The 11007-nt window shown below is 39.7% G+C and overlaps 1 protein-coding gene across 3 annotated transcripts in view; it reads right to left on the bottom strand.

Moving 5' to 3' along the window:
• Nucleotides 1–3121: 3121 nt before the first annotated feature.
• LOC145670097 (CCAAT/enhancer-binding protein gamma-like) overlaps nt 3122–11007 on the bottom strand; it is a 29689-nt gene continuing 21803 nt past the window's right edge. For all 3 annotated transcript variants that reach the window (XM_081738468.1, XM_081738465.1, XM_081738471.1), the window contains exon 4: nt 3122–3891. The gene's annotated coding sequence lies outside the window, so the exon portion shown is untranslated. The remainder of the gene's footprint in view (nt 3892–11007) is intronic.

The following is an 11007-nucleotide window of genomic DNA, read 5'->3' as shown; positions in this document are numbered from 1 at the left end:
AGTATTGAACCTTTGGTTGGCAAAAATACATTTATTGATTTGGAAATCCGAAACACTAACCTCCTTCAAACTAGTCTCATTGGTACTGCACGCTCTTCTCCCAGCGCTCCCGCTTTTGGAACGCAGTTTTTGGAATGATGAGCAACCGTGCCGTCGTATTCCGTATGATGTCTTCTCTTGACTCAAATCTGGTCTCTTTTAGTAGTATTTTCAGCTTGGGAAATAACCAAAAGTCACATGGAGCCATGTCGGGTGAGTAGGGAGCCTGATGACACACAGGATTGTCGTGTTTGGCAGTGAAAGCCTGAATCAAATTTCTCGAACACACTCTTCATGCCTGAATTCTCGTTCAAAGTTGAATGTCCCGATCCGATTGATTGGTTTCGGCTGAGGTATCGCCCAGCTTTTGGCAAAATTTGATGCAGTATGGTTGCTCAAGTTTTTCTGTCATTTTCAAAAAACTATAATCCGAAGACCGCTTACTACAAGTCTTCACTCGTTAGCCTACTACCAGCGACTGATGCTTTATGCAGGCGGGAAACAATTCACAACTGAGCATGCGTGTCCCCTGTACATATATACTGAAAAAAAGTCTCCCGCGCTTCATTAGTTTGCACGGCAAAAAAATAAGGTTCGATACTTTTTGAACATACCTCGCATATCGTGTGAAATTTCTGCGGTAGTGTTTCAGAATACTTATGTTTGTTGTTCATAAAGTAATTATAATCACTTTGGAAGTAACAGTTATAATCCCAAGAACCTGTACTTCACAACTTGCAATTTGACAAGTACAGATATGAGATATAATTATGTTTGTCCTGTTAAAGGAATGGAACTATGATGTTTCTCTTATAGATGTTCGAGCAATTTAAACGTGTCTTTTTTAAAATTTTAATCAATTCTCAGTAGCAGAGATGGTACGTACACTCATATCCAAAATGATTGTCGTATATCTATAACTGTCTTGTTGTGGGAATATAATTTGATCATGACTTTGCAGGGTACTTTTAATAATGTTACTATGTGAATAATCAGGAAATGTATATTTGTGGTAAATTTTATAGGAAAAATATAAATAAGAAAATTAGAATGAGTAAAACAAAATGTTGCTAAATGGAGAAGAAAGTTTTATTTTCATTTTATTGTTCTTATTTACTGCTCTTTTGACATGAAATTTGCCATACATGTCTTTGCCGATTATACACATACTAACATTATAAGAAATACCGGGCGAAATCGTTATCAAATTATATTCCTACAACAACATATCTATAGACATGCGACAATCATTTTGGACATGAGTGTACGTAGGACTTTAGAAACAGAAGTTGATTTTAGTCAGTGCAAATCAACACTGGGGCTATTGACTCAAAATATTGAATCACAATCACAATTAGTAGCTACATGAAAATACTGTTCCACTGTCGTTCTTGCAAGCCTAACAGCAAATCAATACTTGTAATATTCTTCTAATATTATTCTTGTAATATACTTGTAATATTATTCTTGTAATATACTTGTAATATTATTCTTGTAATATACTTGTAATATTACTCTTGTAATATACTTGAAATATTATTCTTGTAATATACTTGTAATATTATTCTTGTAATATACTAGTAATATTACTCTTGTAATATACTTGTAATATTATTCTTTTAATATACTTGTAATATTATTCTTGTAATATATTTGGTCTTTTAATATATTTGGTCTTTATGTATTTGGTCTTTTAATATATTTAATATACAGGAATTAATTCGTGCGGTTGGTACGCACACATTGAAGCTGTAGTACAAACACAAAATACATAAATACCTTAAGAAAAATATTGTCCATCGCTAGCCACCACTTTCGCCCATCTGTCAGGCAATGTACGGATTCCGTGGCGAAAGAAGTCCTCATCCTTGGAAGCGATCCAGTCAGAGACCCATGTTTCGATATCTTCTGAAGAAGTAAACCGCTGTCCAATCAAATCGTTGTTCATGCAATCGAACAAGTAGTAGTCCGAAGGAGCAACGTCTGGTGAATACGGCGGGTGGGGTAAAAATTCCCATCCGACATTTTCTAAATAGGTTTTGACCGGTTTTGCGACATGTGGGCGAGCGTTATCATGTTGAACAATAAGTTTATCATGTCTGTTCTCCCATTCTGGTCGTGTTCTGGCCAGAGCTTGCTTCAAACGCATTAATTGTTGTCGATAACGTTCTCCATTCATAGTTTCACCCGGTTGCAGCAGCTCATAGTACACCACACCTTTCATATCCCACCATATGCACAGCATAACCTTTGCACAGTGAATATCTCGTTTTGGTTGTGATGGACCTGGTTCACCTGGTTTCACCCAAGCCTTTTTTCGTTTAGGGTTCTCGTAATGGATCCACTTCTCATCACCCGTAATAATTCGATGAAGAAACCCCTTTCTGCTCTGTCGTTGAAGCAGCAATTCGCAAATGATTTTTCGTCTTTCAACGTCTCTGTCTTTCAATTCATGTGGAACCCAATGTGACATCTTTTGAATCATTCCCATGGCTTTCAAGCGTTTGGAGACTGTTGTTTGATCAACGCCTAATGCTGCTGCAAGTTGTTCCTGCGTTTGACACGAATCCTGCTCGAGCAATGCTGTCAATTCTTCGTCTTGAAATTTTTTTGGCTGTCCAGCTCGCTCTTGGTCTGCCAAGCCGAAATCATCACTTCTAAACCGTGCAAACCTCTTCTGACACGTTCGCTCAGCTAGAGCATGGTCACCATACACTTCCACCAAAATACGATGACTTTCAGTCGCACTTTTCTGCATGTTAAAGTAATGCAGCAGGACACCCCGCAAAAACACTTTATCAGGCACAAATTGCGCCATGTTCACTTAACTACAAACTGGTGTTGTTGACGCTTTAATCCACTGCCCTATACTACGAACGATACGCGATACACGAGGTTTGCAACACATGTGTGGATACACGGAACTGTGGGACGCTCCGTTCGTTGCGCCATCTCTTGTCCACCCGCACGAATTAATTCCTAGACCAAATACTTGTAATATTATTCTTGTAATATACTTGCAATATTATTGTTCCACTCTTAACGATTTAAAGGAGAATGCAATTTCGAAATTAATAGAATATTCAACACTCCTAATTTTTATTTTTATAACAGACCAAACCTTTTTTATGTATATAAAAAAAGGATACAAACACATGACAAAAAGCAATATCTACAAAAAATAAATTGTACTTTTTTTTTTCAAATAGCATATACATGTGCAAAAGTGTAATAATCAGTAATTACAATAAAAATCACAAATATCATTCGAAGCATTATTTTTTTTTCTCTTAAACACGAAGAGCAAAATAAGGTACACTGGATTCTACTACACTATAAAAATATTTTCCATGGAAGAACTTATTACATAGAAAGTTGTACATATATTAAATCGACTTTGTTCTCTCTTGAATAGAACATTCCTGTTTGAAAGGTCAAAATAAATCTTATTTCTTCTTTTTTTTTTCTTTTGAAAAAAATTAGTCACCCTATTTCATTTGCGATAATAAATGTTTTAACATAATCACTATTACTCATTTATGATCCAACATAATCAAAGTTAACACAGGATTCACAGAGGAAAAAAAAATCTGTACACACACTTCATATAACGTTCACGCACTAAAGTAAATGCATAAAAACTTCATTTCTTCCTTGCTGGTTTTAATGGTAGTGGTTATACGTTCAAATAGAATGAAATTGTGCAGAACATCAAAATAACAGGAGTTCTCTCTCTCTCAACTGTAATTTCAAACATACACATCCAGATACTACTCTTGGCTTCTTGTAACTCACACATCATTCAGTCCAACTTCTTACGCTGAAATCGCTTCTGAATCCTGTTTGATGATCCTATCGAAAGAGAAAAAAATATATATAGGTATAATTCATTTATTCACGTACTGGGGGTCATGCAGTCCTCTAAGGTGTATCGCGAAATTTTAGAATTTAAAAATCATGAAGAATTTAATAATAATTAGTTAAAATCGAGACAAATTGTAACAATCAACACCTCCAGCGGTAGCAATAATGCTCAATGCTACATACAATCATTATAAAAACTAATTGGTTTCAGGGGCGGATCCAGGGAAGCGATAGGGGTGATTGCGCCCCCCCTCTCAGAAGAGGAAACTTTCTTATTTTATATATATAAATAAAACCCATCCCAAAGTTTGGAGCCCTTAAAAGTGGCAATATGACAACCCCCCCCCCCCCCCAGAAGTCAGTCCTGGATCCGGCTCTGATTGGTTTCACCATTTAGGATTTGGGATTTTAAATTTCCGGGATTTTGGCAGCTATGGCCATTTAACCCGTCAAGTATGAGGGATGATTAGGGATGCGCACGTAACAAGATCTGTGGCTGTCTCGTCTCGAAAATGTGCTGTAAAAGTGATGTCTCGACTCGAAAAATGTATATTTTACTATTGGAAGAGCCGTGTCTCGACTCAAATTTTGTCAGGAAAATCCTATCTCAACTCGTCTTGTGCGCATCCCGAGGGATGATGTCCCTCGGCGATCACACTATCCGGGGAAAGGGAAGGAAAGAAAGCGGCCTAGGACTTGTATGTTAGGTACTACCCCGGCATTTGTCTGGTGTGCATGAGGAAAACCTTATTCAGGATGGCTGGCCTGTAAAAGCTTTTTACACTTTTTCGACCGAGTGCCCCCACCGGGAATCGAACCCGGAACCGCTCTTGGTTTCACTATTATGAGTTATTATTATTATTATTTATAATCAAAAAATATCAAAAAAGTGTGTCGCGATGTCCTGGATGTGTCGTCAGTCAAAAAAGGTTGAGAACCACTGACCTAAAGTACTAACCTTGAATGCAAACACTTGATAAATCCATTTTACATAACACTTATTAACCGTTTTTGACAGGTCATTGTTTATCGAAGTACTGACCTCACAGAAAACACTGTCAGTGTGTCAATCGGAGGAATCTTACAGCAGTAGTGTAGACGAGGAGTTCTTACGGTACAGAGTAGCAAGTGGATAAAATGAAGACTCATACGAAACGAATCAGACACTGTATACTTGTTCAATTCCATAAAGACAGTATTGCGACCGCAGCCTGCCGCAACATTCGGCAAACGTGTGGCGATGGTGCAGTTGACGAAAATACATGTTACTGCTTTCAGAAATTCTGGAACGGAGCAGAAGCTATCAAGATCAATCTTGATCTGGACGTTGTAGCGTCCAAGGTGCCATTGTCCACAAAATATAAAGTAAAAAGGGAAGACTACCTAGTTATATCATAAATACAGTCACAAAGTTTGGAATGGCGCTGTAGGCATCCGGAGTGGCACAGTGCTGCCATCTGTGTATAAAGCGGAAGATGCATGTAGTGTGTGTATTTGACTGTTCATGACATACGTTGATATTGTACTGAGTTCTGACAGAGTGGGGCGATTACGAAAATCGTGTAGCAGTACTTGCACTACACAAGGTCGGGAAGACAGCAGGTGAGATTTCCAACCTCCTAAAAACCCTACAAATCAGCTAGAGATTCGTGTATCGCGCCATACAGCGATACACCGAGACTGGAACGGCAGCTGACCGCGCAAGGAGTGTCAGATTACGAAAGGTACGAACCCCGCAGGTCCAGAAAGCAGTCGCAGCAAGAATTCGAAGAAATCCTGTTCGAACACAAAGTGTGATGTCTGCTGAGATGAACATCAGCAGAAATTCCATGTCTTGTGTGCTCAGGAGTGACCTACATCTAAGGGCGTATAAGAGGCGGACTGGTCACTTTCTAACCCAAACATTAATGTCGGAGAGGGTCCTTAAATCAAAGAGACTGTTGCGGCGTTACGCCAACAATCTGCACAGAAAGATTCTGTTCACTGACGAAAAGGTGTTCACAATTGAGCAGGCCTACAACGCCCAAAATGACCGTGTATATGCCACGTCATCTACTGCAGCTGCTGAGGCAGCTCCAAAGATTCAGAGGGCACATCATTCTGCCTCAGTGATGGTTTGGTGGGGAGTGAGCTACTCAGGCACAACCCAGCTGCATTTTTGCGAACAAGGTGTTAAAACATCTGCCAAGGTGTACCAGGACAACAGTGCTAACACCTATAGTGAAACCACTGTCTACTATGTTCCCTGGAGAAAGGTGGACCTTCCAGCAGGATTCCGCTCCAGGCCACAAAGCGAAAACAACCCAGGACTGGCTGGCACGGAACGTCCCCGACTTCATTTCTACCGCTGATTGGCCTTCTAGCAGCCCGGACCTTAACCCGTTGGACTACAAACTTTGGGAAGTCCTTCAGGCAAAGGTCTGCCATAAACGGGATCCATCTGTCAACAGTCTGAAACAATCCTTGACCCGAGGAGTGAACAATTTTCCCATGGACGTGGTGCGTAATGCCATGGACCAGTGGTCGGACAGACTTCGTGCCTGCATCACGACCAAGGGGGGGACATTTCGAAAAATGATTCGTGCGTCAGGTGTACAAGTATCAATGTAAAACATGACCAAAATAAATTGCCTTGGTGTTAATGCTCTCTGTGTTATTCACATTCAAACTTGTGACAGCATTTACGATATAGCTAGATGTATATATATATATTTACATGATTTAAACGTATATTTTAATTAAATAAGATTATTACTACGGAGGACCTTCACTCCACTATCCCCACTCGTTCCTAGGATGGATACGTTTCTAGACAGAAAGGCGATATCGGAATCTCACCTGCACTGCTAGATTTTTCATTATCTGCGATACATTATAGACTTTCTGAGATTCTACTGCTTCAGGTAATAATCGCCGATAAATCGTCTTTAGGACTAGTTAAAGTGCGCAACTGGTCTTCAGTATGCAGTGGTTACGCACGGATAATAAACGGAGTACTGACTTCAATATAAGGAAAGAAGCAGCAGACGTCCCATATTCAGGTATTCATAGTTGGTAGTGCTGGAGGCTATATGAGCCGGATAATAAATACTAAAGGTGGAGCAAAGATCTATTAAAACGCCACGGGCTGTCGCATGTCTATAAATATGTTGTAGGAATATAATTTGATAACAAATTCGCTCGGTTTTTCTTGTAATGTTAGTATGTGTATAATGGGCAAAGACATGCATGTGGCAAATTTCATGTCAGAAGATCAGTAAATAAAAACAATATAACGAAGAAAATATTTTATTGTCCACTCAGTATTTTGTTTTACTCATCCTAATTTTCGTATTTATAATTCTTTCCCTATGAAATTTGCCATAAATATACATTTCCCGATTATACACATAGTATCAGTATTAAAAGTACCCTGCAAAATCATTAGCAATTTATATTCTTACAAGAAGACAGTTATAGATATGCGACAATCATTTTGGACATGAGTATACATGTTACTGGTTTCGGAAATTCTGGAACGGAGCAGAAATTGGCAAGCTTTCTCGCGTATTCAAAGCACGAAAAGAAGGAAAGATACGTAGGTCGTTCAAAGGATTATATAATTTTATTTAATTTATTTTTTAATTTTGAAATTAGTAGCAATGTGTTCGTAACGTCTTTCCTCTAAAGGACCCCGCTCAGAGCTTATGGAAATCCAGTTTCCGTTAAATTGACTGGTATTGCAGTATGTTGTGTACTTTAGTCCCCTGATGAAAAGCCTCAATGGGCACGAAACCCGAAAACTTCACGTTTCTGAGATAGCCGCGGATTATTATCGTCACTTAAAGGGATACGCTCCCTCGTAAACTGAAAATAATAATTAGGTATACAGTTTATCTATGAAGTATGAACGAGTTTCACTAGGGTACACAAGGGTTTTTGGGGTCGCTGATTCCGAATCCGAGGTCGGTTAACCTCCATCACGTCGTCCAAGGTCATTTGAAGGTCACGTCAAGAAGGAACTTGGCAAAAAAAAAAAAAAAAAAAAAAAATCTGAACAAAAAGTACATGAATGTTTTTTGAGTCGTTGGTTCCGGTTATATCATTCTCTTGACCCGATAAGATCTTTTCAAGGTCACTGCAGCGTCAATTTCACAGGAAGTAGCGAATCATGGCACAATACAGTGTGCTAGCAGTGTGGAGTAAAAACATACGATTTATTCTGTGATCCGGTATGAATGGGCAAATGCCCTTGCTCTATCATCATCCACATGAAGCTGGTGGTTGTTTATGGTAATGCCAGTACAAATGGTTCGAAAGTGGTGCAAATTATTTTCTGAAAGACGAACAAACATACTCGATGAAGATCGGCCCGGTGGCCAGTCTCTAGTCAAGTGACGCAGCATTGGTTGACAAAGTATATGCACTGGGTTGTTGCCTAACCGAAGAATCAAGGTTCGTGAAGGTGCCGCTGATTTTAACATTTCCGTCGGGACTGCACACGAAATCATGCGTTTCATTGCGTTGGGTCCTACAGCAACCCACTCAACAACATCGCAACATGTGTACGGCCTGTTACCTGGTTTCTGTCTCCGATACCACAGTGAAGGCAATAACTTTCTCGGCTATATTGTGACTCTGAGAATGAGAGATTCATTCATCACTTCACTCCAGAATTCAAGAGGATGTTGAAGGTAAGGTTCTTGTGACTATCTTTTGGGATTCCAAGCGCTCACAGTTTTCAAAGGGGGAAACACTCAATGCTACACGTTATTACTAAACACTGTAAAAAGTGAAAAACACAATTCGTCGCAAGCATCCTCGACTTCTTTCTTCTGAATGACAATGCTCGTCCCTATTCGGCAGCACTTCGAGGAATGAAATGGAAAAGGTTATCACACACCCCTTACAGCCCTGACTTGGCCCCGAGTGACTTTCAGTACTTTCCTCAACTGAAATCCCAACTGCAGAGTCAACATTTTCAGAATGATCTGGAGATTCAGACAGCTGTGAAAAGTGTTCTTCGTTCTCTGGCCCCGACTTTTTTTGCAGATGGGTTTTAAAAACTTGTGCAACAATGGGACAAATACTTGTTTCGCCTTGGAGATTATGTTGAAAAGGGAAATAGGACCATGCTACTTGGTGTAACTTGATTGTTGTCTGTACGTTAAGAAATACATTTTTGAACGACCTACGTATGAAATAGATATCCATGTAAATATATTCTAAAGTTAATTTATGGGAAGAGTAATTTTTGTTAATTCTTACGTAGTATTATTGCTGCGCATAGGTTTATTTTCTATAACAGTTTTGGAACTCGAAATTCTCAACATCTGACTAGAATATAAAGGGGTTGCATGCAATTCGATAATTATTAATAGTTGTACATCATTTTCCTTCTTTTGGGATTGGTATCATCTGTACATCGTTTGTACTGTGTATGTATGTCTATTTTCGAATAACAAATGGAGCGTGCGGAGTGTCTAGTGGTAATTCCTTAAAACGATAATTTCACTGTTATTGAAAGTTTGTAATTCAACTTGTTAATTCATGTTAATCAGACCTTGTGATATTACTTCCTTGAATAAAAAGCGTCGTATTGAATTTAATTCTTGGCTGATATTGCTTAAGATCCATATTCCGGAAATCAATCAAAATTGTTCCGCTTTTTAGTGTCGCCGAAGATCCCGGGTTCTACTCCCGGTTCAGTCGTGCATTTTTCTTACTTTTTATGGATCACTGAATTAGTACGTATAGAGGAACCGGTGTTAAAAATAGGTTGTTTCCTCCATTCATTATTAATGATCCACAAATAATTATAGTTTGTTCAGAAAACTCTGTGTTCCACTTAATATGAATAATGACTTTCTAAACATGAAGTTATTCTTTTAAGGATATTCGCTGTAGTACGAGGGTCGGCTGATAAGTTCTCGGCCCGACCCCCTTCCGAATGTACTACCCTGATGTAATTGATGTCACGTGAAATGTTGATCTTTTATATGTTTAAGTACCACATTTCACGATTCTACCATGAACGGTTTTTATTTTACAGGTAATTGAATGAACCATGGCGGAGCCAGATGTCAAATTCACCAAAGAGGAGTTGCGAGGTGTAATGAAGTTCTTCCTGCAACAGAAGTCGCCCAAGGAAATCCATGGTTGCATGCTAGACACATTGGGTGGACAGTGCCCTTCATACTCCACTGTAAAGAAATGGTGTGCGAACTTCAAGCGTGGTGAATTTTCAACAGAAGATGGTGACAGGTGTGGCAGGCCAGTGTCAGTGTCAACTCCGGAAAAAGTGGACCAGATTCATGACCTGATTTTGAGCAACAGACGGATTTCGCTTCAGGAGATAGCTGACAAAGCACATATATCCAAAGAACGTGTTGGGTCAATAATCCATGATCAGTTGGACGTGCGCTTTCTGCGAAATGGATTCCGAAATGTTTGAACGCAGATCAGAAACGCGAACGTGTGAGATCATTGCAGGTGATTTTACGGCATTTTGCGAACTCCAAGGACGATTTTTTGAATCGGCTTGTTACCCAGGATGAAACGTGGTTGCATTACTTTGATCCGGAAACCAAACAGCAGTCATGCGAGTGGCGCCACTCAGGATCTCCAAGGCCCAAAAAATTCAAAGCACAGAAGTCCGCAGGGAAGGTGCTTACCTCAATATTCTGGGATAAGGATGGTGTTTTGCTCTCAGACTACCTTCCAAAGGGCCAAGCCATAACTGCAGAGTATTACTGCAGTCTGCTGGTTAAGATAAAGGACGCCAAAGAAAAGCGCCGGGGAAAGTTGACACGAGGTGTCTTGTTCTTGCAGGACAACGCTCCCGTCCACAAGGCTGGCAAAACAATGGATTTTCTGAGGGACCTAGGGTTTCAGTGCATGGACCACCCACCTTACTCGCCAGATCTTGCCCCTTTGATCATTATCTGTTTCCAAAACTCAAAACAGCACTGAAAGGACAGAAATTTCACACTGAGAAGAGGTGATAACAGCTATGTTGAACAGCCTCACACTTTCATGCCTGCAGCTCAAGTCCTTCTGGGTCGGGCCGAGAACTTATCAACCCACCCTCGTACAAAGGAGGTCTGAATCTGTAATTATTTCGAG

Source organism: Thermobia domestica, chromosome 2 (genome assembly GCF_964235325.1).
Source record: "Thermobia domestica chromosome 2, izTheDome1.hap1.1, whole genome shotgun sequence".
Classification (NCBI taxonomy): Eukaryota; Metazoa; Arthropoda; class Insecta; order Zygentoma; family Lepismatidae; genus Thermobia; species Thermobia domestica.
The sequence above is the reverse complement of the archived record's forward strand: the minus strand, read 5'-3'. Positions and strand labels throughout refer to the sequence as shown.